Source organism: Hypanus sabinus, chromosome 23, assembly GCF_030144855.1.
Source record: "Hypanus sabinus isolate sHypSab1 chromosome 23, sHypSab1.hap1, whole genome shotgun sequence".
NCBI classification, from domain to species: Eukaryota; Metazoa; Chordata; class Chondrichthyes; order Myliobatiformes; family Dasyatidae; genus Hypanus; species Hypanus sabinus.
Window position 1 is genome coordinate 32,407,072 of NC_082728.1, and position 24,953 is coordinate 32,432,024.

At 38.1% G+C, this 24,953-nt stretch overlaps 1 protein-coding gene across 5 annotated transcripts in view; it reads right to left on the reverse strand.

Annotated features, from left to right (window-relative positions):
• LOC132380096 (septin-9-like) overlaps positions 1-24,953 on the reverse strand; it is a 307,781-nt gene that overhangs the window by 96,698 nt on the left and 186,130 nt on the right. The window contains exon 1 of one of the 5 annotated variants that reach the window (XM_059948662.1): positions 23,840-23,858. The exons of the other annotated variants lie outside the window; for them this stretch is intronic. The gene's annotated coding sequence lies outside the window, so the exon portion shown is untranslated. Of the gene's footprint in view, positions 1-23,839; positions 23,859-24,953 lie in introns of those variants that run through there. 5 annotated transcript variants of the gene reach the window in all.

Below are 24,953 nucleotides of genomic sequence, written 5' to 3' on the forward strand. Positions count from 1 at the left end.
AACAGACATCAGTCTTCAATGAGGGGTCAGTGGTAGAAAGGGTGAATAGCATCAAGATCCTAAGTGTAAACTGGGCCCAAACACAATAACAAAGAAGGCATGCTTCGCTAGGAGGCTGAGGAGATACGGTGTGGCACTAAAGATGGTCACAAATTTCGATCGATGTACGATTGGGTGTATGCTGACTGGTTGCATCACAGCCTGGTAGGGATGCTCTAGTGTACAGGATCACAAGAGGCTACAGAGGGTTGTAAATTCAGTCAGCTCTATCGCAGGCACACCCCTCCCCATCACCAAGGCGTCTTCAAGAGGTGGTGTCTCAGGAAGGTAGCATCCATGATTAAGGCCTTTCACTATCTAGGACATGCCATTGTCTCCTTATTACCCACAGAGAGGAGATGTAGAAGCCCGAAGACTCATATTTAATGTTTAGAGACAAAGTCTTTCCCTCCACCATCAGATTTCTGAATGGTGCAGCCAACACTGCCTCATTATTCCCTTTATTTTGCACAATCTATTTTTATAATAAAGTTCTTTATGCTTTTGCATTGTACTGCTGCCATAAAACAACAAATTTAATGACATAAACACAGAAGATTTCATGTTGGATATCAGTGATGATAGATCTAATTCTGGTCATGCCATCAAGGAAATGTATCTTGTAAATTAATGGACTGCAGATTTTTTTTATTGCATAGTCACAAGGTTATGGAGTCAGAGAGATACAGTATACAAACAGGCACAACATCGACACAGCTATCAACCATTTATTTATGCGCATCTGATTTATTTTGTTATTTGATCAATAAAAATGAATGTAATTTAGGTATATTGTAACTCAGCTAGTACATTTTTCAGACTGCAGACTTAACTTCTTCAGTTTGCACAGACACACTTCAGTTACAAATAAGCAGCTATTTCAGGCCATAATACCAAGCACACATGCTTTAGTACTGAACATGACTGTTCCAATGTTAGTCTCTTAACACCATAATTCTTCTCAGATGTAATCATTAATCAGTACGCCGGCTGGTGGCGAATTGGCATCAACGCCGGACTTCAGAGCGAAGGCTCCGCGTTTGAATCCATGTGTGCTGGGTTCAGCGTCGAGCTAGCAACTCAGCCTTGTAAAAATAAGAAAGCCATCTAAAAAAAAAGCGTCACGACAACGTCCCGATGACTCCACTCGGAGTGAAGTGCTTTCTTCTTCTTCCTGTTCTTACTGAAGACTTGAGTGGTGTAATGTGAATATTATTAAAAGTAAGTTAATACTAATTGGGAAGCCGTTGGTAGCAAGAGGCGGGATCCAGGGTTGGCGGGGTTTTTACTTCCACTCTTTTTACTCCGTATGCATTGTATATAGTTCCTCCACCCATGCCGCACGAGGTACCTGGAAGCCTCTGTATTGTAAATATCATTTGCCGTCCCAGATAAAGATGCTCTTTTGGCCATCAAGTTGTCGAGTGGTCTTTTTGTAAAGTAGAAGTTACCATATTGAGTATGGTCGGAATTCTATCATAAGAGACTACAGACCAGTTCTAGAGAAAACAGAGATCTCTCAAAGGGCACAAGTCTTTTTAGCGAAACCTAGAACTTTTTAAAAGTCTTTTCACAAATGTCTGATTTCAACCTTAGAATAATCTGATCATGGCCTATGAAAAAACCGTTAATCAGATACAATGTCAGAAAATTTCACGCAGTTATTGTATCACTCAGAGCCCATGCATTCATATGCCACTGTTGATTAATCTTCCATACTGTAGTTCTGTTTCGTTAGCAGGGCTAGTTGGGGCTTGGAGTTCATGCCATGTTGGTGATTAGATATACCTAAGCACTGGTGAAGGATGGGAGAAGACTGTGGGCCAGTCAGGGCTCATTGTGTAGGCATGAGCAAAAATGAAGTTTTAATTTAATTCAAAGTGCAGATCTTAAAATAAAATCCCCCACAACGTTAGCAGGGGGCATTTGTTTAAAGTAGCATTGCACTCACAAATTAAAGAAATACTCCTCGCAAATTAAATTATTCATTATGGATAATTGATCCACCTCACAAGAAACTGAGAACACTACTTTTGCACTCAAGTCCAAAGTTCAGACATTCTTTAGGACTTCTAACTTCTCAAACCCTTTTGATTCAGCTCTCTTTACTGAAGTATCTCGTTTACCAAATGGCTAATAAATCCAGTGCATGTCGTAATCAATTAACATGATGCAAGTAGCACGTAAGATTTCCAAATAGAAAACCTGCACAAGATTAAATATTTTATTTATTGTAATATAGAAACATAGAAAATAGGTGCAGGAGTAGGCCATTCAGTCCTTCGAGCCTGCACCGCCATTCAGTATGATCATGGCTGATCATCCAACTCAGAACCCTGAACCTGCTTTCTCTCCAAACCCCCTGATCCCTTTAGCTACAAGAACCATATCTAACTCCCTCTTAAATATAGCCAATGAACCGGCCTCAACTGTTTCCTGTGGCAGAGAATTCCACAGATTCACCACTGTCTCTTTGAAGAAGTTTCTCCTCATCACAGTCCTAAAAGGCTTCCCATTTATCCTTAAAACTGTGACCCCTCACTCTGGACTTCCTCAACATCAGGAAATAATTAATAAGTGTTATGAATGCACCACAGCTCTGAGGGGCCGAAGGGTGCGGGGTAGCCCCCTCCTTTGTGAGAATCGCAAGAGCATTATTGGGTTGGGTCAGAGGACCCAGGAAATGAGAGAGAGACATGGCCATTGTCTCCTGGAGACAACGTTTGTGGATTGGGGACTATGCTACGTGCAAGCCCTCGGGCAAAGTGGGCTGGTTGAGAGAGAGATTGCATCACCCCAACCTGAGTGACATCTACTACCCTGCGAGTTAAGATAAAAGGGGGGCTGTAGGAACAGCCCCTCAGACGCACCAGAAGAAACGCTAGCGATCCCGTAATAGCGGGAAGCCATTTGAAGGAAGCCACGTGCATTCGGTTCCCTTGCCTGGGGGCTGGTGGCTGGTACCACGGAAAATGGAACTAACAACGGGGAACCAACTCCCTCGACTCAACGGATTGGCCTCATAAAAGACCCGGGCAAGTTTAAAACCGTCTCTCTTAAACCCAAAGAGCTGCAGCTTGAAAGGACAATGACTTCTATTTTTCCATTGGACAATACAATATCCCCTAGACAAACGATAGAGCTATTGCTTATTGATGATTATTACTATACCCCCGTTTTTAGACTGAGTATTGACGACGTATATTATCTGAATGTCTGTATTAAACGTATTTTTGTGCCCCTTTATAAATAAAGACTTTTAAAAATAGTGCCATCAGACTTCAATGGACCTCTCGATCTTTGCTGGTAAGTGACCCAGTTAAGGGGTTCGTAACATAAATAATACATAGTACAAAATAATCATTTACAAGCAACACAGAGAAAGGTTCACTTCCATCAGAATCAACTGCAACCATTTTAGTTGCATCGGGCGCCAAAATAGTACCGCAGTCGGTGCAGCGCTATTACAGCTCAGGGAATCAGAGTTCGGAGTTCAGTTCTGACGCCACCTGTAAGGAGTCTGCACGTTCTCCCTGCAGAATGCTTGAGCTTTCTCTGGATGCTCCGGTCTCTTCCCACAGTCCAGAGATATACCGTTTAGTAGGTTAATTGGTCATTGTAAATTGTCCCGTGATTAAGCTGGGGTGGCATGACTTGAAGGGATGGAAGGGCCCATTCCATGCTGTATCTCAATATATAAATAAATAGAATCAGGGAGCTATTACCTAAAGATGGGAAGAATGTAAAATGTTACCAGAGTTCAATTGACTTGAGGCCAGAGTTTGCTTGAGCCTAAATGAGTCAGAGGGGGTTACTCTGTATAAACATGCACGATAAAAGGGAGGAGCATTATAAAGAGAGCGAAGGGATGAAGCCCTTTCAGGATATTGTTTTAGGGGACAACTTTTAAGTATGGGATGATTGGCCTCTGAAGAGGGAACAGGAAACCAGCGGTAATCAAGATGCAGTTGAGTGAAGTGCGTAGACAGGAATGTTGGTCTGGAGAAAATTGCTCCGCTACAAAAATTCAAACATTGCACATTAAGGAAACTTTTCTTAAAAAAAGTACTCAGTCTAAAATAAAAAGGTTGCTCATTGCTGGCATTAAATAAAACGTAGCCTCCACTGACAATTGCATAGCAACATGTACAAACTAAGAAACCTAACTTTGTCTAGCCTGGTATAAAGTAGGATGTTTGAAGGCTTTTCTACTGATAATCCCAGAGTTTATCTATGTAGAGAAGCTGCAATGACATATGTGTTTTATCATCTCATGAGGAGTCAAAGCTTCTCAGCAGCCTAATGAATACGAGTTCAGCCAAAGTTTAGTAAAACACATAATATCACCAAATAAACAGACATTTACATACACAGTTGTTTCCGGGACAGCAACTTAATTAAATGATTTTGGTGTTAATAATCTTGCTTTTGGTAGCTGTTTTTCTAAAGTACAGCACATTGGAACTCTCTTCTGCCCTTTGCCAATGAATAGCAATCCTCCACACACTGCAGTATCTCAAAAGGAAGTTAACTGCAGATCATCACAAGTCCTCCAGCAAAGAAAGGAAGCACAATGTAAATTGAATTTGTGTGTTGTAACCCATCTGGCAATAATTAAACTGCTGTAATGTTGGCTTGGGAACGGAGGACTCCATAAACATTAGTGCATTCATTGCATCTTTGGGAGGAGTTAGGTGCTGCAAGCATAGCCACGAGTAGGAGTGAGGCACTTCCCTCCAAGGAGTTTTTGTGGATGCTCTATCCTGTAGCAGCATATTCTCAGTTCTTGGGAAAGTGTTCTCAAGGGACTTACTACTTTGAAGTGTTGAGTTGAGCATCACAAAATTTCATTTACAAAGCAAATTCCACTGTTCGGTGAAGAAAAGGCACCACCACAACTTGTTCATGTTTGGCTTCCAGAATTTATGACATTAACACTACAGGATAACATTTGATGTAAAGAGTGGGCAAATATCTAAATTTTAAGTTAATATAAATTATTTCTTACATTCAAAATTTCTGGTTATGTTAAATAAAAGATCTCTCAAAGTAAGAATATCAGTATTTCTTGACAATCACCACCAACATCTTAATCACTACCAGCTGAAATTAGAAGCATAAAAAAATCCAGTCTAAAATGTTGTTAGAGTTTTTTTTTAAAGTAAAATTCCTTCTCTATAGGATAGAAGGGTTCTCAAATGGCTGGTGAACTGCAGGCTTACATGGGAAGTCAGTGGTTTACCCAACATGTCTTACCTTTCCTCCCAGTTAACCCCATTTTGAGAAAACAAGTAAGGCCACACTGTGGTATAGCTATATACAGTAAAAAGAAATAAAAAGAGTAGAGAATAGAACGAAAGTTGGACTAAATCACATTTGACTGTCCAAAGAAGTTGAGCATAGAACAGCTAAGTATAAATTCACAATAATACCAAGGTACACCAAATGAGGTTCAACCTTCCTTCTAAGTTTCTTGGGATCTGCTGCCATTGAGGAGAGAATAGTTCCTAGACAGTCTAGAATTCGTATGACTTGCAGTAAAAATCATACTTTAGCATGGTACAAAAAGTTATTTTTTTAAAATCCAATCCACTAGGAACAAATGGGAAAATAGATTCATGAAAATTTTATGTTACTGTCAAGCAAAGTTATTAATAATACAGCTTATAAATAAATTGATTTAGTTACATGCAAAATAATGATTAAAAGCACAATAAGTTATAAGTACTGCAAATAAAATCAGCTCAACAGTTATTTCAATACACACCCAGAAAGTTCTGCTTGCGCAAACATGTTCTGGGTTAATCTATCACGATAATCCTACCCATGTTATGAAACACTTTAGTTGTAATGACTTAAAACTAAAATTATGAGGATTAGACCTTTGGTGAAAGTGATCAATCAACAACAATTAAATTACAACTTGGAACACCTCAGATACCGATGCTAGTTCATTTAAAAATCATAGAATTATTGCAACACAGGAGGTCAATTCATCCATAGTCCAGCTGCCCTATTAAACCTATTTCCCTACTCTTTTCCCATTGGCCTGCAGGTTAGTGACCCCCCCGCCCCCCCCAGTGCCTATTCAGTTCTAAAATGAAAGATTTAATAGATTTCTTGACAAGGAGCTGGCATGGACTCAGTAGTTAAATTGGCTTGCAATACTACAACAGTTCTATTCCAGCTTCTTCTACACTTTCTAAATCAAAACCATTCCAAACTCACTGAATAGTTTTCTCTTCACTTTATATCCCTGTTCCTTAGCCCTTTAACCATTTGCTTCAGGGAAACATTGCCCTCTGTTTACCATGTCTTAGCCTATTGCGATCATCCAACAAATTTCCTCCAAGCCTTCTATAACCCCAGGAGAACCAAATAGTTTCCTCTAATCCAATCTAATTTAATGAAATCTCTCTTTCCTGGATGAATATTCTAGTACCTCAGGTTTTTAATAAATGAAATATTGTTCAACTTTTCATTAATTTGCTGATCAATTTATCTAGCTATCTCTCATTCCAAACCTCACACATTGTAGAATTGGATGGGACACGACAGTGCAAGCCATTAATCTATTGGCGACAAATGATGATTCCAAGTATGAAAAATAGTTAAGATTACAAATGTTACTATCCTCTTTCAGGAAGAACCACGGTCACTGATAAAACACTTAATCTTCGCTAATTATATTGAAACTTCAATTTACTTTTCAACAAAATCTTTTAGAAAGTTTTTTCTAGGAGAACGTACTATAAAGCACAATCCACTGGGGCATGAAATCAATATCCTATCTTGCTTGAATCCTTCTGACATGTAATTGCATTGAGAAGCAAGACAAAAGAGAATAGGGTAACATGTGGGGCCAAACCACACTCACACACATTTGTTTTTAACTTAAGAACAGTACAGCACAGTAACAACCCCTTGGCCCATGATGCTGGCTGAACTAATTAAACTAGTATGTAAATGCCTACCTAAAATAATCTCTTCTGCCTTCAAAATGTCCATATACCTTCATTCTCTGCATATTCATGTGCCTATCTAAGAGTCTCTTTGCCATTTCTATCACATTTGACTTCACCACCACACAGGCAGTCCACTGCAGGCACCCACCACTCTCTATTACAAAAATAATTGCCCCACACATCTCCTTTGAACTTAACCCCTCTCACCTTTAATATTTGACACTTCAACCCTGGTTGTCTATGTATGTCTCTGAAAATATTATAAACATCTATCAAGTCTCCCTTTGGCCTCTGCTGCTTTGGAGAAAACAGCCCAAGTTTACTCAATCAACATGCACAAAATGCTGCAGGAACTCCCAGAATCTCAGTACCTTCTTATAGAACATACTCTCTAATCCAGGTAGCATCTGGTAAATCTTTTCTGCACTCTCTCCAAAACATCTGGAATGCCTCGAGATTCTCTTTAATCCAACTGCCAAGGACCTTTCGTGGCCCCTCCCGCCTCATCCAATTCCATCCTTGAGTACTTTTCTAGCTTCATTGATGAAGTAGGTACTGCAGTGCCTTTAGCTCCCATGGCCGGCTAATGTTTTGTAGTACAGATTGATACTAATTAATTAATTCTAACTAAGATCTCAAATTAATTCAGACCTATGCTAATGAAATAGCTAATTAACTTACTGATGCAACTTTTGTGATCTCAGCCAGCAGTGCTTCTGACTAAAATAAATCTCGGGTTGCAGACAGTTCATGGAACCCTACACTGATCGGGGGTGGGGGGGCTGGGAGTTGCATTTATACGTAAGAAAAAACAGTCCTCCTGTACAAAGGATGATAATCAAATGCAAGTTTTTGTCGTTGAGATTTCCTACCATCCGGCACTGGCCAGGTTCAAAGAATACCAGATTAAAGAATATGTTGGTGCCTTACAGGAGCAGTGACCCCCATCACCACATGGGATTCTGGATTCTGCCACGTTTCCTAGTTTCCTGCCACATCCCAAATATGCATAAATTAGCAGGTTAATTGTTCATTATAAATTGCTCATATTGTGTAGGCAAGTAGCCAAATCTGCTGGGAATTAATGGGATTGGTGACAGAATAAAGCGGGTCTTGTAATGAATTAGTATAATGTTTAGCACTGACCGTGGGCTGAAGAACCTATTTAAAAACTATACAACTCTGACTAAGCTCAGGTGACAACCTCATGTGGGTAAATATCCGACTCACGCAAAACATTTTCTGTGCAGGAGCCTGAATAGGTTTTGTGGCCTAGCTGCCTGAGAGTAGAAGGCATCACAGTCAAAACCAATCTTTAAACATTAAAGACAATTGAAACCGAGGTTCTTCTTTCTCAAAGTCAAGAATAAATTGAAGTAACTCAACTGTAACATCCTGAAGTTATTAACTTGCCCTTTAAGAGAAAATTAATTGGGAACAGTTTCATCTGCATGACTTGGCATCCTGCAGGCCTTGAACATGTTAAGCCAAAACAGCAACAAAATGTATCAATTTAAGCCAATCAGCATGCTAATTATACAAAAGTTATTCTAATTGAATCAGAATCAGGTTTATTATCACGGATATGTGTTGCAAATGTGTTATTTTGCAGGAGTACAGAGTAATATATAAAATACATTATAAATTGCTGTAATGTGAGTATTATTAAAAGTAAGTTAATACTAATCGGGAAGCTGTTGGTCGGGATCCGGGGTTGGCGGGGTCTTTACTTCCGCTCTTTTTACTCCCAGTATGCATTGTATATAGTTCCTCCACCCAGGCCGCACGAGATACCTGGAAGCCTCTTTATTGTAAATATCATTTGCCGTCCCAGATAAAGGTGCTCTTTTGGCCAACAAGTTGTCGAGTGGTCTTTTTGTAAAGTAGAAGTTACCACATAAATTATAATAAGAATTACTAAAATAAAATAATTAGTACAAAAAGTGAGCAATAAAATAGTGAGGTAGTGTTCATGGGCTGGTTCATTGTCTATTCGATGTTGATGGTGAAGGGAGAAGAAGCTAGTCCTGAAACATTGAGTGTGTGCCTTCAGGCTCCTGTACTTCCTTCTCTGATGGTAGTAATGAGAACAGGGAATGTCTTGGCTGGTCGGGTCCTTAATGATGGATGCCACCTTTTTGAGGCATCATCTTTTGAAGATGTCCTCGCTGGTGGGGAGGCTAGTGCCCATGATGAGCTTACAATCCTCAGCCAGTCCTGTGCAGTGGCTCCTCCATACAACATAGTATGCAACCAGTCAGAGTACTCGCCACAGTACATCTGTAGAAAGTTGTTAGAGTCTTCAGTTTCATATCAAATCCTCTCAAACTCCCTATCAAATATAGCTGCTGTCTTGCCCTCTTCGTAATTGCATCAATATGATAGACTGAAGATAGATCTTCACAAATGTTAATAGCTAAGAACTTGAACTTGAACTACAGTACACGAAATTCTGATAATGGAAGTTTATACTATCCTTAAGAAGCAGGGAAATAATCTATCAAAAGAGATTCCCACAGTTCAATTCACAAGCATTTTCCAGCGAAAGCTGAATGTGGATTTGTTAGTTACACTGAACAGGGGCCAAGACACACCCATGAAACTAAATTTCAGAGTATTATTCCCCAATCATTTTCTCTACAGAACAAGAAAGAAATTTTGGGAATGTTGATAATGCTGACAGGTATTCAAGTCTTTGAGGTGGTCTGGAGACTAACTGCAAAATTTTCATTAACAATATTGAAATAAGAATTTTATTACAATAAATGGTTTTCCATGTGCCATCAAACCAGAAAATGCAGCAAAAGCACTATTCGAATCTTTGATCATTTCCACTCTGCTGATAGAAATAATCTTCTAATTAAACTGAATTATATTACACTTCAACTTTTCTATTTTCTCCAAGACATTAAGTCGCAAGTTTGTTAAAAATTATTCAATTTTGAATACAGGCTACCAAAAAAAAAATCCCAAAAGGTTTAATTTATGAGAAGTTTGGCCGGACTCTAAATTTAAAGTTTATTCTTATGGGATCCTTATCATACACTAAAAAGATAAGACCTCTGTAAACAAATGAAAAACAAAATCAGTTGCTTCTCACACCCACATGAATATATATTTAACTGGAAGTAAACATATCCTTTAATTCACCCGTGAGAGTAATTCATTGAGGAAATAGTTAGTACTGTTCAATGCCCTCCAGCTTTCTTCCCCTGTCCTAGGTAATGGAGTACAGAATACTGATGCCATTTACATCACCACAAAAGCTCAAGAGAGCCAAATGCAGATGGACTTTATTGCTAAATTAGTTCATTTTGTAGCACTCTCACAGCAAGCTGAATATTCTGAACCCAGTACCAGTTCATAATCCGAACACTCTTGATTCGGTGCAGGCTTGGCAGAAAATGGTGTGAAATTTTTATTCAAGTTGAACTGAGGATCCGAAAATTTCTTCAGGTAAATATTTTAAAATCCTTAAAAGCTGTGGGCTTGTCCAAAATTTACTTCTTCACCAATACCCCATGATAGAGAAGACTGACTGGTATTCATATCCACAGCTTTAACAAAAAAGCTTTTCTTGGCACTAATGATGTAAAGTCATGGACTTCCAACTAATTCCCAGTGAGAGGATCATTTCAAATGGTTCAATGCCATACAGGGCTATGGAAATTTAACAATTAACCTAACTGCGATTTTTGTAAATTGCTGCCATGTGACTTTGCAATCAACACTGATGCACCATATTTAAAAGGGCATTATCCCAACAAAGAATATTTGAATGCAACAAGAATTTTCTAAAACTTGACCTTTCAATTACTAGAGTAAGCTTGAAGAAGAACACATACAGCTTGGAGTGCATGGGGAAGGAGGAGTGTCGACTACTCTGCTGCCAATCTCAAACCAAAAGTGGTAAGAGTGGGTGTGGTTTGAGATTGGCAGCAGAGTAGCCTTTGACAGGAAGCAAGGCTGGAGAGGGCAGCACCTCGCCCTCTGTGCTGTCTTTGTAACAGTACAAATTATCGTTGTAGCTCTCACTTTGCAAACAACTTGATCTTGCAGATGTTATTAATAATACTCTCCAATAATTAGCAGGTTTGCAGACATATTGTATTGTTATTTGACACTTCCCACCTATCTTCTATTCCAAAAGGCACTCTTGGCTTTAGGTAGCAAATAAATGGTTCATAAATAGAAATGTAAGATACAGGATTTAAAGATCAAGCAGTTTTGAGTAGGAACAAAAATACATAGTGTTTCATTGCGTTTAGTGCCACACACCTAGCTATCACAGAACAGTGCTGGGAGCCAGGATCCCCATGAAGTCTGCACAGGGGCCAGACTGGAGCAAGAGGGGCCAAGGGTAGGTGGCCAATGATTTCCAAGCAGACGACCCACTCCAGTATTTCAAGATACTTCTAGTTTATGTGGTTTAAAATAGATTCTACTTCAAAAACATATACAAGATATAGAAAAAGGAGTGGGACATTCTGCCCCAAAAATTCAACAAAATCATGGCTAATCTTCTGTCTCAACACCACTTTCTTGAATTAATTCCCTTATTCCCAAATTCCCTTATAATCCAAAAATCCATCAGTCTCTGCCTTGCATACATGTTGTATTAAGGATTGAGAATTCCAAAGATTCACTGCAATCTAGGTGAAGAAATTGTTCCTCACTTCCGAACGCTCCTTGCTTTCAGATTGGTAATCCCCAATTCAGGGCAGTCTAACTATAGAAACATTTTTTGCCCCCGTGTCTTTTAAATGAAGCTCTGTAGAAACTTTGCACATTTAACTAGATTACCTATCATTCCCTGAGAGGCAAACCTCTCAACTTCAGGAATCAGTCTGGTGACTCTTTATTGTATTCCCCTAAATGCAAACAAACCCTTACTTAGAGAGCAAGACCAGAATTATATACAATATTCCAAGATCAAATTCACCAGGATACTATACAATTACAGTAAGACATTTTCTATTCAAACACATTTGCAATAAAGATCAACATGCTTCCTACCAGCTTGCTGTGTCTGCATGTTAACTGCCAGTGATCCATTTCCAAGGATCCCCAAGTCCCTCTGAAGACTAATACTTTTCAATCCGTCACCCTGTTAAATGTTTCCAAATTGATTCTGTTTGCTTTGTCCTTGTCTATTTACTTGCTTGAAGCCCTCTGCATCTTCTCCACACCCAGATATCACCCAGGTTTGTACCACCAGTAAACTTAGATATATTGTACTTGATTTCCCCATCCAAATGCTGTTACAAATTGTGAACAGCAAGGGATTCTAGTACCATACTCCACAACACCACGCTAGTCACAACTACTCCAGCTGAAAATAACCTGCTTTATTTCCTTTGTATTTTCTGTCCATTAGCCAATATGTTACCAGTAATTCACGTTATATAATAATCACCAGATAGCTATTCAAGAAAGAAAAGTTCTTCCAGAATATCAGAAAATAATAATGATCGAAATAAGAATTCTTACTCAAACTTCTCTCATTCTGAAGATTGGAGGAAGTTTGACAGCATGTTACTTTTGATCTATTTTTGTGCAATTAGTAATTCAATAAACATACAACATAAATACAGTTCATTTTCAGAAATCTTGAAGTACAACACATTGATAAAAGTGGTTTAATGATTACATAACGAAGACAAGCTCTATACCCATATTATCTACATAGCTTCCCAGTAAATCTCAGATATATGTTCCCATGGTAACTGTGACCATTCACTGGTGTCATAGTCAACAGAAGAAGTATTCAACCAAATGCAGTACCCCACAAAGCAAATGAAAGGCTGCTCTGGAACGCAGAGCCCTTAAGTCTGACATTTTGCTCTTGCAACTGTGATCTTCATAGCATCACATTTAGTTTTTAGGTCTGAAGTATATTAGATGTCTTTTTCAGCTAGTAACACTGAAGAAACATTTGTGTCTCCATGTGCTGTGTGGACTTCCTAGAGACAATGCTGGCTTAACAGACTTGTAGAGTATTGGACAACAGCTGAATATCTTATCAAAGTATTTTAGTGTATTAGAAGTGATTTGACAGTTAAAAAGATAACAAGTTAAAAAGTTAACTTGGGAACAAAGCATAGAATTACAGAAGACCAATTAGCCGGAAAATGTTCTTTCATTTTATCTAATCTGCTCAAATAACTATCTTCAAAGTTCAATCTCTACAGATTTTCTATCCTCTGAATGATCAGCAAAATAGGTATCTGATCATACTGTAATGTCAAAACACTATGTCTTGGCTATAATACTTTGTACATAACACTAGAGGAGTCAATGGTGATACAGTGGTAAATTTTCCCTCTATTGCTTTGACCACCTTTGAGGTGACAACTCACAAAGTATTTGGTCAATAGTATGTGATGCACCATCAATAACTCTCGGAGACGCGAGTCGAGATAGGCTTTTATTAGCTGGAAGAAAGCACCGTCAGCAGCAAGAGCCCACCACACAGCATCCTGGAGACTGAGGGAGGAGCAGTGCCTCCACTCGCCTTTATACTGGGGTCTGTGGGAGGAGTCATAGGAGCAGTCAGCGGGGGGGGGGGAGGGGGCGTGTTCAGACAGGTATATGTAGTTCACCACAGTATGCAATAACCACTTATATGATTTACAATACCTACAGTGCAAATCAAACCTTTCCATGCTGTTAAGTTTTTATCACAGGCTCTATGAGATACGGTGTATGATGCAACACACACAAAATGCTGATGGAAGTAAGCAAGTCAGGCAGCATCTACAGAAATGAATAAACAGTCAGCATTTTGGGTCAATCCTTCTTCAGTGTATGATATTATGCTTCACTGACTAATTTATACATTTCTGAAAGACTGTAAGCCACTTAGATGTGTTTAGTATAACTAGGCTAGTGAATAATTTTACTTTTAAATTTTAATACAGAGCAATAAAGTACAGAAAAAATAGAAACCATGAGATAAGCAAAATGGAAAGAGTAAAATGGGTGATATGCCACTATGAAGTTTAGAAGTACATTTATATTGGAAATACCGGATTCCAGCTTCTGGTGATCTACAGCAGACTGACAACAAGAACATTTATGCAGCACACAGGGATAGTAAATATTCTCAAAAATTATGAAATCAAATATTTTCTCAGCTGAATTGGTTAAAACGGTAGAACTTGAGCAAATATATATTATTCTTAAAGAAATATTATTATAGACTTAAGAGTTTCCAACTAGGTCAAGATCCTGGAACAGACTAATGTTGTATATTCAGGAACACTGGGCTAGAGGTCTTAGGGTAGAGATGTGTTTTTAATTTTACTTGAATGGTATTTTATCCTATAGCAGTGAGAACCAGTGCTTGATGCACTGCACCATATTAGTGACAATTTCTAAGGCAAGAAGGTCAGAAAGATTTTTTTTTAGGTGGAATATGGTGGGAGTGGTGCATATAGGCCTTGGAGGCAATTGAAAACTAAGCGCTTAAAATTAAGTCATCTGGCAGGCAAGAAGCCCACATAGAGCAGTACACTGAGAGTTGATGGGCGACAAAGTTTAGGATTACCAAAGGATTAAGTAGGATCAACATTAGGAGGCTTGCTAGAAAAGCACGGACCACCTCAGCCAAGCCTAGGGATAAAAGGGAGAGATAAAAGGATTTCAGCAACAGATTTACTGAGGCAGAGTCAGAGTCAAAGCGTATTACCATTCACGATCACCACTTGATGTGGCACCAAGCTTAAAAGAATGATTCAAGCATGGTCTGTACATCATTTAAGAAGACTTAAAAAATTTTTAAAAATTATAAAAAGGTGATTAGGTAGAAGCTAAATCTGAAGACCAATAATTGATAGAGGTAGCAAAATATAAATCAGAAATCTGAAACAGTTCTACCATTACAAAGGCTCGGTAAACAAGTATATCACTGACAGCTAATCAAAGCACAAAACTACAGTTAAAGTGATTTTTCAAAGTGAAAAGTAATGTAGTAAGAAGAACTACTTTCCAAGGAGAAGATATTAATGCTGCCAAAAATCTGGAAATTCTGTTCCCTGCAAGTATTAGATCACTTTTGGCTCCCCAATCTTCTTCCTTTGGCTTTTCATTCCTTTCCCTTTATGGTATTCAGCAGACATTGGTTTGAAATTGAACACTGCCCCACTTTATGATTTGCCTTCCTGAATGACGTGGTTGGACCAAACTACTGTCAGTTGTGGTATTACCATAAGGGGGTTTCCATCTGGCTTCTAAATGCTAGCGGTGAGGAGACAGCAGCTCTGCCGAGCTGTCGAAATGCTCCTCAAGGGAACCATTTGGGTTTTCTGGAAAACCATCTCCTGACTTTGTGATTTTGGCCACATCACTGAAGAAAGGCAGTTGCCCAATTGAAAAAGCACTTAAATATTGAATATGTACATTTCTACTTTCAGTTATCCATGGAATCTGTTCAGATTGCATTCCCCATTTATATACTTTTTATGATTATTATAAACCATTTTACATAGTAAGTGTTATCTCAATCATGGCTGTATAACTATGACAACCACTAAATTATGGGGACCTGCAAAGAGAATGCTAGTAACACACATATAAGCAGACCTTCAACTGACTAATCAGAACATCTTAAAACACTTCCCAAAATGACTTCCAATGTGAAGTGTAGAAAATATGGGAATAATTTCTGCACAACTAGTTCCCATGAACAACAATGTGACAGAGCTCAGAATATCTATGTGATTAGGGTCTAAAAACAAAAAAATCAACTGAGGAGTAGATATTGGCCAGGACAGCAGATTACCGCCTCCTTCTCCTCTGTGTGATTATGCCACGCGAGCTTGAAATGGGACTTTGTGAAAAGAACGTTAAGTCAAATTCTAACAGCAAATTGAAAGTCATTTAATAACATCTTGAACTTGGACATACTTGCTTTAAGAAAGATTAAATCCAACTTGCACATTTTGCACACATTGCAGCTTGCTAGGCAAACAGCAGTTAACAGTACTTTAATGCTGACCCACAGGGAATTAGGCCAATGCTGTTAAACTGATGTTCTCATAGCAAAGAGAACATCTAGCAGAGACCAACCCTGAGAATGTGCCCAGTGCCACAAATGCCCTGAAACTGTTGGACCCAAAAGCAACATCAGGGCCCTTGTTAGCTCTAAGTGCAGCAAGGAAGAAGAATAAGAGAGTAATAAAGAATTAGAAATTATAGCTGAGGATCTTCAAATCTCAAAGATTTCCTTGAACAAAACAAACAGGAAATGACACCAGTGTCATGAAAATCACGGTAGCAAGTGCTCAATGAGTAAGCTGTCCTTTAAAAAATGTGTATGAACAGTGTAAATGATGTACATAAGCATGTATTGCAATCTATTTCTGCTTAGAAAGCCAGCACGGATACATTTTCTCCAATATATTGCAACAATCTTTTTGCTTCCTTCTGTGAAAACAAATGTATGCTCTTATTCAATACAGGACTTCCCTCAGTAACACATGGGAACATAGATTTTAAATCTTCTGATTCAGGGATGAGTGCTGCTTGCATTTTATGAGTGCTGAGCCAGCAAAAAAACTGCGAATATGTGTGTATTTTGATAGAGCATAAAGGAAATGTTTGAAAAAGACTAGCTTAAACATTTTCTATTACTGGTTTCAGAAAAAAAAGCATCCAGTAGAAATCCACAAAAACAAAATGAAAGAAAGGAAACCTTTCTCATTGTTGTGCTCAATTATGAAAGGCATGGTTCCACACCAATTCCTGAATATTGCAGAAACACATCATATTATACCATCAATCTATGTTTACATCACACAAACTCACAGTACTAACAACAAACAAGGCATCAGGAGTTAGGGTTTAGATGAAGAATGTCCTTCAATCTTATCCTTGCATTCTATGCACAGCACCATCTACATGTTACTTGATGAGGACAATTTCTTAAATAAGTCCTGTTGTTCTTCTCTAGTCTACCTGTTGTTTTGTGGATAGCATTGTCCACTTCTGGTTTATCCTTCATTAAATCAGATCTGAGCTACCCTGTCCTGATGCCCATTGTATCTGAAGTCATTTACTATAGTCTACCTTTTCTAACCAGGGAAAAGAGGCCACTCCAAAGATCCATCTCTCAGACTTACACTCCCCAGCTGGTGAATTCATTAGTTCAAGCACTTCCTGCTTCAAGAGTATATCCAGTAATAAGTTCAATACGAATAAAGAAAGTTTCTTCAAATGAATAATCCAAAAGAAAGGCATAGCTTCCAATTGTCTGCATTATCATGTGCTGGACTGAGGGAAAAATTTTTATTAACATGTGGTTACAGCTTTAAGACTTACAGGTTTAACTCTGCAGAGAGAAGAGGAATGAAATCCAGCAGCCAAGGAAAAGATGATGTTATTTTTACATTTGTTGGGCAGAAATTTGGAAAATAATCTACTTACTTTAGCCAAGTTATAAGAACAGGCTATGAAGGTTCATAAAATGCAAAACACATGGATATTAAATCTTCTTACTGGTCTATAGGGAATTAAAAAAACAACTTATACAGCTTTGATGAAATTAACTAATTGAAAATGCACAACAAAGTAAGTGACAGAGGGTTTAAATTAAAATCAAATGCAGTGAATTTAGAGGAAGAAATGTCAGGGAAATGTCAAGGTTTACTGCGATCTACATAAAAGTAATTTGGCTGCTTTTGTACAAACCTAGGCTTATTTTAAAAGGAAAACGAGCAGTGATTTTGACAATGATGATTGATTTACAGAATAACATAGCGTCTATTTAAATCTTCAGGAGAGTCGCCATCCTTTGAATGAGTACTAGAGGCCAGAGCTGACTAAGTTTCTCTTGTTCCTGAAATGCCCAGAGGTCAAATTTAACACTTACCACATTGGATCATTGTATTTCTGGATCATAGTAGGTGCTATTGTCTTTTATGGTCAATTGTACTGAAATTCATTTATGATCAAACATATTATTACAGATGTTTCTAGTAGTAACGAGATATTCCATCTACTTTTCTCAATGATCAATTCTTCATTTATTTGGTGGCTTATGTAAAGCAGATGGAAGAGGGAGAAAACAGTGAACAATTCTGGCTGGAGCATTTTATAGAAAAATAAAATAATTGTATTATGCCTTATAGAAGTTAAGTACTCAAACTGCTTTTAAGCAGTAATCTTAATCACTTAATACATTTTTAACCTTAAAGAGCAAGTTCTTACATTACAGTTTCATAGCACACTTAAATAAATATTAGCAAGAAGAGACTATGTTGTTGTACTTAATTACCACAAATGGATGTTGGTTTAGACAAGAAAATGCATTTTTGGACAATTGAATTCCCTTTACTAAATAACAGCAGTAGATGTGTCTGATTGTGATAGATATTCACTGTCCAGGGCCAAGGGGCCTTTATTTTTTTTTTGCCAAGCTCAGCTTTCTAAACACAGCCGCTGACACTTGTAAAGATCAAACAGTTGTTTTTAAGTAAGTTAAACTTCCAACTAATATACTTTGCTTAGCTGGTGGTCATAAATGGGAGTCAGTCTTACTGTAAAGCAGTAATTAGTTTGATGCTAAAACACAGCTTTGCTAACAAGCACACGGTCTATAGCAGATGGTTGGATCGCAGCACCCTGACTGACTCCTCAAGAGTTGTAGTATAAAACAGTCGGTTATGTAATTTGACTGGCTAAATTGTTCAGTTCAAGAAAACTTGCAGACCAGATGGAAAATATCACTTAGCATTCAATGGCTGGTCTATGGGTGGCACACTAGAGATACAACTCTACCAAAGGAGGTGTAAGGCACTCCTTCTCTCTGCTAGCCTGCAGGCCACCATTGGGCAAGGTGTAGTACTTAGTCCCTGATCAGGGTCACTTGAAGCCATGGGAGCAGATGGGACATATCACAAGACCTGGTTATGTTACTAATGACGCCAGGCAGACAATCTCTGAAGAGTATTGATCATGGCTGGGGTCACCCACCTTGTAAAGACACTGGAAAACCACTTCTGTAGAAAAATTTGCCAAGACCAATCACAGTCATGGATAGACCATGATCACACATTATATGACATGGTACGCAAGGATAATGAATGATATACTCATTAAGTCATCTTCATGGCATTAAACAGAGGGGGGTGGTGGTAGATGAGATTTGTGTCTCCAAAAGCTTTTAGACCACCTGTGTTAAAGAAGTTTCTGAAAAAGTATCACATTGTTTGTGAAGTCACCCAAGTGGCAAAAAGACAGTATAAATATCAAGAGCAGTTTAGGAATGGCCCAAGAATGTCAAAAACCATAACAGAACAGGGGTAAATTAGAATCCATTCCTCGGTCGATTTCTGCAATGGATGACTGGTTCGGCTGTGGTTCGCAAGTACGTCTTTTTAGCTTATAAGAATTGTACCTGTATTTTGGAAATCTCTTGTGTTTTGGAAATGGTTTGTAACTTAGAAATGTTTTAAGACAGAAATCCACTGTGTTTTAAATGTGCTTTTAGAATGTAGTTTATACTTAAACAAACATCACTGAAAATAAATGAACTATGTTTACTAGCTGGAAATATTTCACTCTTGGTAGGAAGAGATTCCCACCACTCAAGTAGTCGGCATAGACAGCTAAACTTGCCCTGAAGGATAAACAGGGAAATGAAATGGCCTTTGAACATTGGGTAGTTCCAGTATAACCTCACCTTAGTGAGGGTACTTGGGGCTGTTTATGTTGGATAGGGCTTAAGGTCAGCCAATCCAATATCAACACACTACTTAACTTGTTTTCTAGTTTATATATACACACGCACATTGTAGCTAGAGTTCAAGAGTCATCTTTTACAAGCAAAATAACAGAAACATCACTTTTCTCTAAAACCATAGAAACAGGATTTTCCTACTTCATGGCACATGCAATGTGACAATTCAACACTATGTCAGATGCTCTGAAAATGTCTTCCCAAAAAACCTCATTACATCTATAACATAGCTAATTATTTAACCTCCCTTATTAAGTTCCAGCTATTATGATCTTGGCTTCTAAAATGCAGAATTTTTACAATGTGCTCACACACTCTCTCTCAAAGTCAGAAATATCAGCAGGATTCTTAAAAGTTCAAATGTATGATAGAAGTATGTATACCATTTACAACTTTGAGATTCATCTTCGTGCAGGCAGCCAACAAAACAAAGACACACACACACACCCTCCCTCCATATATCCAATTAGCAAAGGAGGCCAAATTTTGCAAATAGTAAAAAAATAGTGAACAAAAAACATGGAACTTGAACTGCAGAGTTCCCCGAAAGTGAGTCCACAGCCAAGAAGCCAGTTTAGCGCCGAGGTAAGTGAAGCCTGTCCAGGAGCTGATATTCATATGGCAACTGCTCCCAAACCTGGCTCCATGGGACTCAACACTTCTGCATGTTCCACCGACGGTAGTGGCAAATGGAAAGGAAGACTGGTCAAACACAGGCAGCTGGTACAAACCACCTGTTCGTTTTGTCTTTCTAGATGATTTTAATCTCACTCGATGCTTTAATCAGCATGGAACAATGGTGCCGACTATGGGTTTGTTTACCGCCATCACGCCTTGACACAGCATCCACCCCCAGCAATGGCTACCCTGGCCACACATGCACTTTCTAGAGTCTACATTGAAAAGTGCCGAATTGTTTGGTAGGTTCAAAAGTACGTCCTTTAAAGGGACGTTACTAGCTGCAGGCTGTAGTGATCGCAGTTCAGAAAATGAATATCTACTAGAGTATCTAGTAGTTTTGTGAGGTATCTGGAAAATGTCACTGGTGCCAACTCACTTCCATCTCATCCAGAATTAGGGTAGTGTTGGTGTCAGAGGACTGAATTCTACTCTCCCACACTTGCACTGCACCAACAAATAGCATAACAATACAAATATTTAGGTACTATAAATAAAAAATACTTGTATTGACACAAAATCTGAACTCTATTGACATAAAACCCAACGATTAATAAAACAAGCAGAAATGGACATACTTAATTTAAAAGAATCTCAATGGCAAAAAGCATCACCACCTGTCCCTCAGTTACATTTGGGTTGGTATGCATTATGAAAACTGCTCATTACCAGAATATTTTACTAGGTCTAGTCTGTTACGCAAATAATCTGATTTTCATGTGACACATTGTTGATTGGTTAAATTTATAACCTCTGATGTTCTGGAAGTGATGAGAAGTACATTGCCGATCACTGCCAACATTAACACAGTGAGTGAGAAAGCCTAGGTTGATCTCTTGGTGGGAAAGAGTGGGATTATACCAACCACACTCCTGCTGCAGTGCACAGATCAATTTGTACGTGGATACTCGTGAGCATACATGTGGATTAAAATTATTTCCACAGAAAACCTAACAAATGTTATTATACTTTTGATTAAAGAACATTCTGCTAAAGTAATCGCATGAAATAGGAAATCTTTTCATATCCACTCTCTTGTCCAAGTGGGTACTCCGTTAACAGAAGCATCAATGATTTTGCCTGATACTTTGCTGGATTGTGTAGCTCAGAAATTAAGTCAGAATCATGCAGCATAGGAACAGGCTCTTTGGCCTACTGTAGTCATGCCAACCATTCTTATTTGCCTACATTCGCTTTGTAGACTCCGTTGCCTGTCTAGGTGCTTCCTAAGTATTGGGAAACCACCTGGCTCCACCATCATCAAGTTGAGCGTTGCAGATATCCATAACAAAATCACCCACAGTACCTGGGAGTCTGAACTTGTACCAATACCTTCTTCTTTAAGGCACCCCTACCAAGGGAAAGACATTCTCACCATCTCCTGCATCTATGCCTCTCAGAATTCTATAGACCTTTTCCACCTTTTGCTGCTCTAGAGAGAACAAACCAAGCAATACATGTTCTGTGTGCCAAAAATAATCATCTCTCACACGCACTAGCATTTTATAACTTTGGTTGATTGTTCTTGGGAGACAGTACTGTGGCATGGCTCCAGCAATCTATGCTTTATCCCGACCTCAGATACTGTCTGTGGAGTCTGCACATTCTTCCCTGTGACCACAAATTTTCTCCGGATGCTCCAGTTCTCCTCTTGCATCTCAAAGATGTGTAGGTTGCTAGGTTAACATGTATGCATTGCACATGTATTTCAAATTATATTTTATTAACTTATTTATGGTAATACTTTGTTTTATGTGCTGTGTATAATATATTTATTGTGGGTCGACCATGGTCCCGAGGAACGTTGTTTCATTTGGTTGTATACTTTGCAAACAGGACAATAAATTTGAACTTGAAGTTAATTGACCACTGCAAATTACCCCTAGTTTGTATGTAAGTGACTGAAGCTAGAAGGGAGTTGAGAGGATTATGGGGATAATATCAGGTTAGAGCAGGATTAGTGGGTACTTAATGTTCAACACAGGCCTATTTCAATGCAGCGTGACATTATGTTTGCAGCAGTAAATGTAGATTGTTATATTTTCCTGGAATATAGTTATAGTGGAAATCTAATATTTATTGCCTATTTCTTTTGGTCTTGAAAGAGTAGTTTAAGTTGCATACAGTGGGCTTGAAGTCATATCCTGCCTTGATTGGGCAGAAATGGCTGGTTGCACCTCCAGGACGATATTAGCAAGTGTTTATTTCTACACATATCTTCCAATGTTTGTGCTTTTCTACTTCTAGGAGCATCCACAAATGACACAGTTACTGACTTCCATTTCACAACATGCCAGGATGCAATATGATTTTTCACCAATTCTTTTAGGGCTGTATGTATTTAACTATGGTATCAGATATGAAGTCATTCCCTTCTTTTATGATCTAATTTTCTGAAGAACATTAGGTGGAATAGGTTGGGAAACGAAATAGGAGTGCGTTCAATGTGAAGTCAGTCAAAACTGGAAATGAAATCCAGCCACAGTGTAAAGAACTCACACACAACAATGTGCTGGACATAGCGTGATCAATTCTCCTTCAGGTCAACCAGTCCTCCTGCAACCACAGAGGACCTTCTCACTGCATCAGACCCAACATTAGTTCCTAGGGAAAGTTAGTGCTAGATAATATTATACTTTGCACAAAACAATGTCATGTTTATTCCCATTTATAGAGCACAATTTAAAGATAGAACCAAGTAAAAAAGAGTCAATCTAACTTTACTGCAAAAGTAGGCTAGAATGTAAGGCCAGAAGTAGCACTGGATACCAGTGTTGGACAATCAGGTACATCAAGGAGAATTTTAATTGCTTGCAGATAGAACAAAATAAACCAACAAAAATGCTGTAATGAGCCAGAATTTAGTTGCTATACAGGGAGATCAAGATTAAGTCACACTGGGAGAAGCATAAAATGCTTGCCCCTGTTTGCTATCAAGAACGACAGGATTTCAACACTGTGTGAAGTAAAAACATATTTAGCTCACCTCCATTAACATTTCTAAGCTGAACTTTCACACTAAATTATTATCTTACTGCATCTTACAAAACATTACACGTTGCATTGTGGTGGAATATGGCTTCAAGCAACCTGGTCAATAACGATTGTATTTGTTGCTTACCAATGTGACAAAATAGCCCAGTGCAACCAGACAAGTTTTATTCAATCTTCACACAGAGATTTTATTCTTGATACTATAAGCTATAATCATGAACTCATGACAAGAAATAAAAATACGAACCACCTTGCATTATTCAACATTACAAAATTGAGCAGCTCCTGACATATACCTTCAAAAGGATCAACACAGACAGCGCCATCTACATATCTTGAAAGTTTTTCTTTATCAAAACCACACATTGTAATTTCTACCCCAACCTCCATATTAATCCTCCTCTCTGAAATGAATGGAACTTACTTGGAATTCATAAATCAGTCAGTTTATGATAGTTATCACTTCCTTCATCAGATGAATTTCCTCTCATAAAATGAAGGATGAACAAGTGCAAATTATGTGACTGCTTCACAGGAAGAAGTTTCTAATCAGTTAATGTTGTGGGTGTTGTGGTTGAGCAAATTGACATATTCAGCAAATTGTTTTTCTCTTCATATCCTGTGTTAAATTGGCATTTATTAATTATCAAACAATATTCTGTCAGTGTTTTTATAAAGCTGATATGAAGGAGGAGTAGTTTGCTTAATTAGCTGCAAAGTGAAATGTTTTTACATTATACTTGCATTGTAAAAGTTGTATTTGGTGAAGGCTGACATATATGGTGTGATTAATTGTATTATAATCACCACAGTAGATTATCATTTATGGATTAATTGATATAGTGTATTTAACATTTCAAAATATTCTTGGATATATTAGTGCAAATTTTCACACAGAAATTTACAAAAACCTATGTAAAGAGGCAAGGGAGACAACAAAACAGATTTGCCTGAAGGTCACTTTTAAAAAAGGAAGGAAGAGGTAGCAGAGCAGAGTCTGGAGAGGAAAACACTAAACAGAACAATATATAGATAGCAAACATGAACATTGCAAAGATCAGATTGAGGCACCATATCTGACATTTCCTTTATTTCATAGCTAAATATTTTCTCAAATATTTCTTGTAATCGTGAAGATAAAAACATTCTCTGAACTTGATCCACAAATCTGAAAAATGTAACCTTTGAATGTTCAAGGCTACTAAAATTCTCCAAAAATCCGGTTAATAAAAGTGTTACAACTAGACCAATCTGTCTACGTTGAAACGAATTCCACCTGAGTTCAAATTATTCTAAATGATAACAACTAGCAATTTAAAAACAGGATTGAATAAAACAAGAATGACAATTCACTCCAAAGTATTTGCATCAAACAGCATTCACCTTCCTCACAATGTTTCAGTAACTTGCTGTAGATATCAATCACACATCACAAGCCTTTCAAACAAATTATATTATTGTTAAAGGATGCAAAGGATACAACATCACTGTCCTTTTTTTTAAAAAAAAACAAGTAGAATTTTGCATAAACTTTGCTA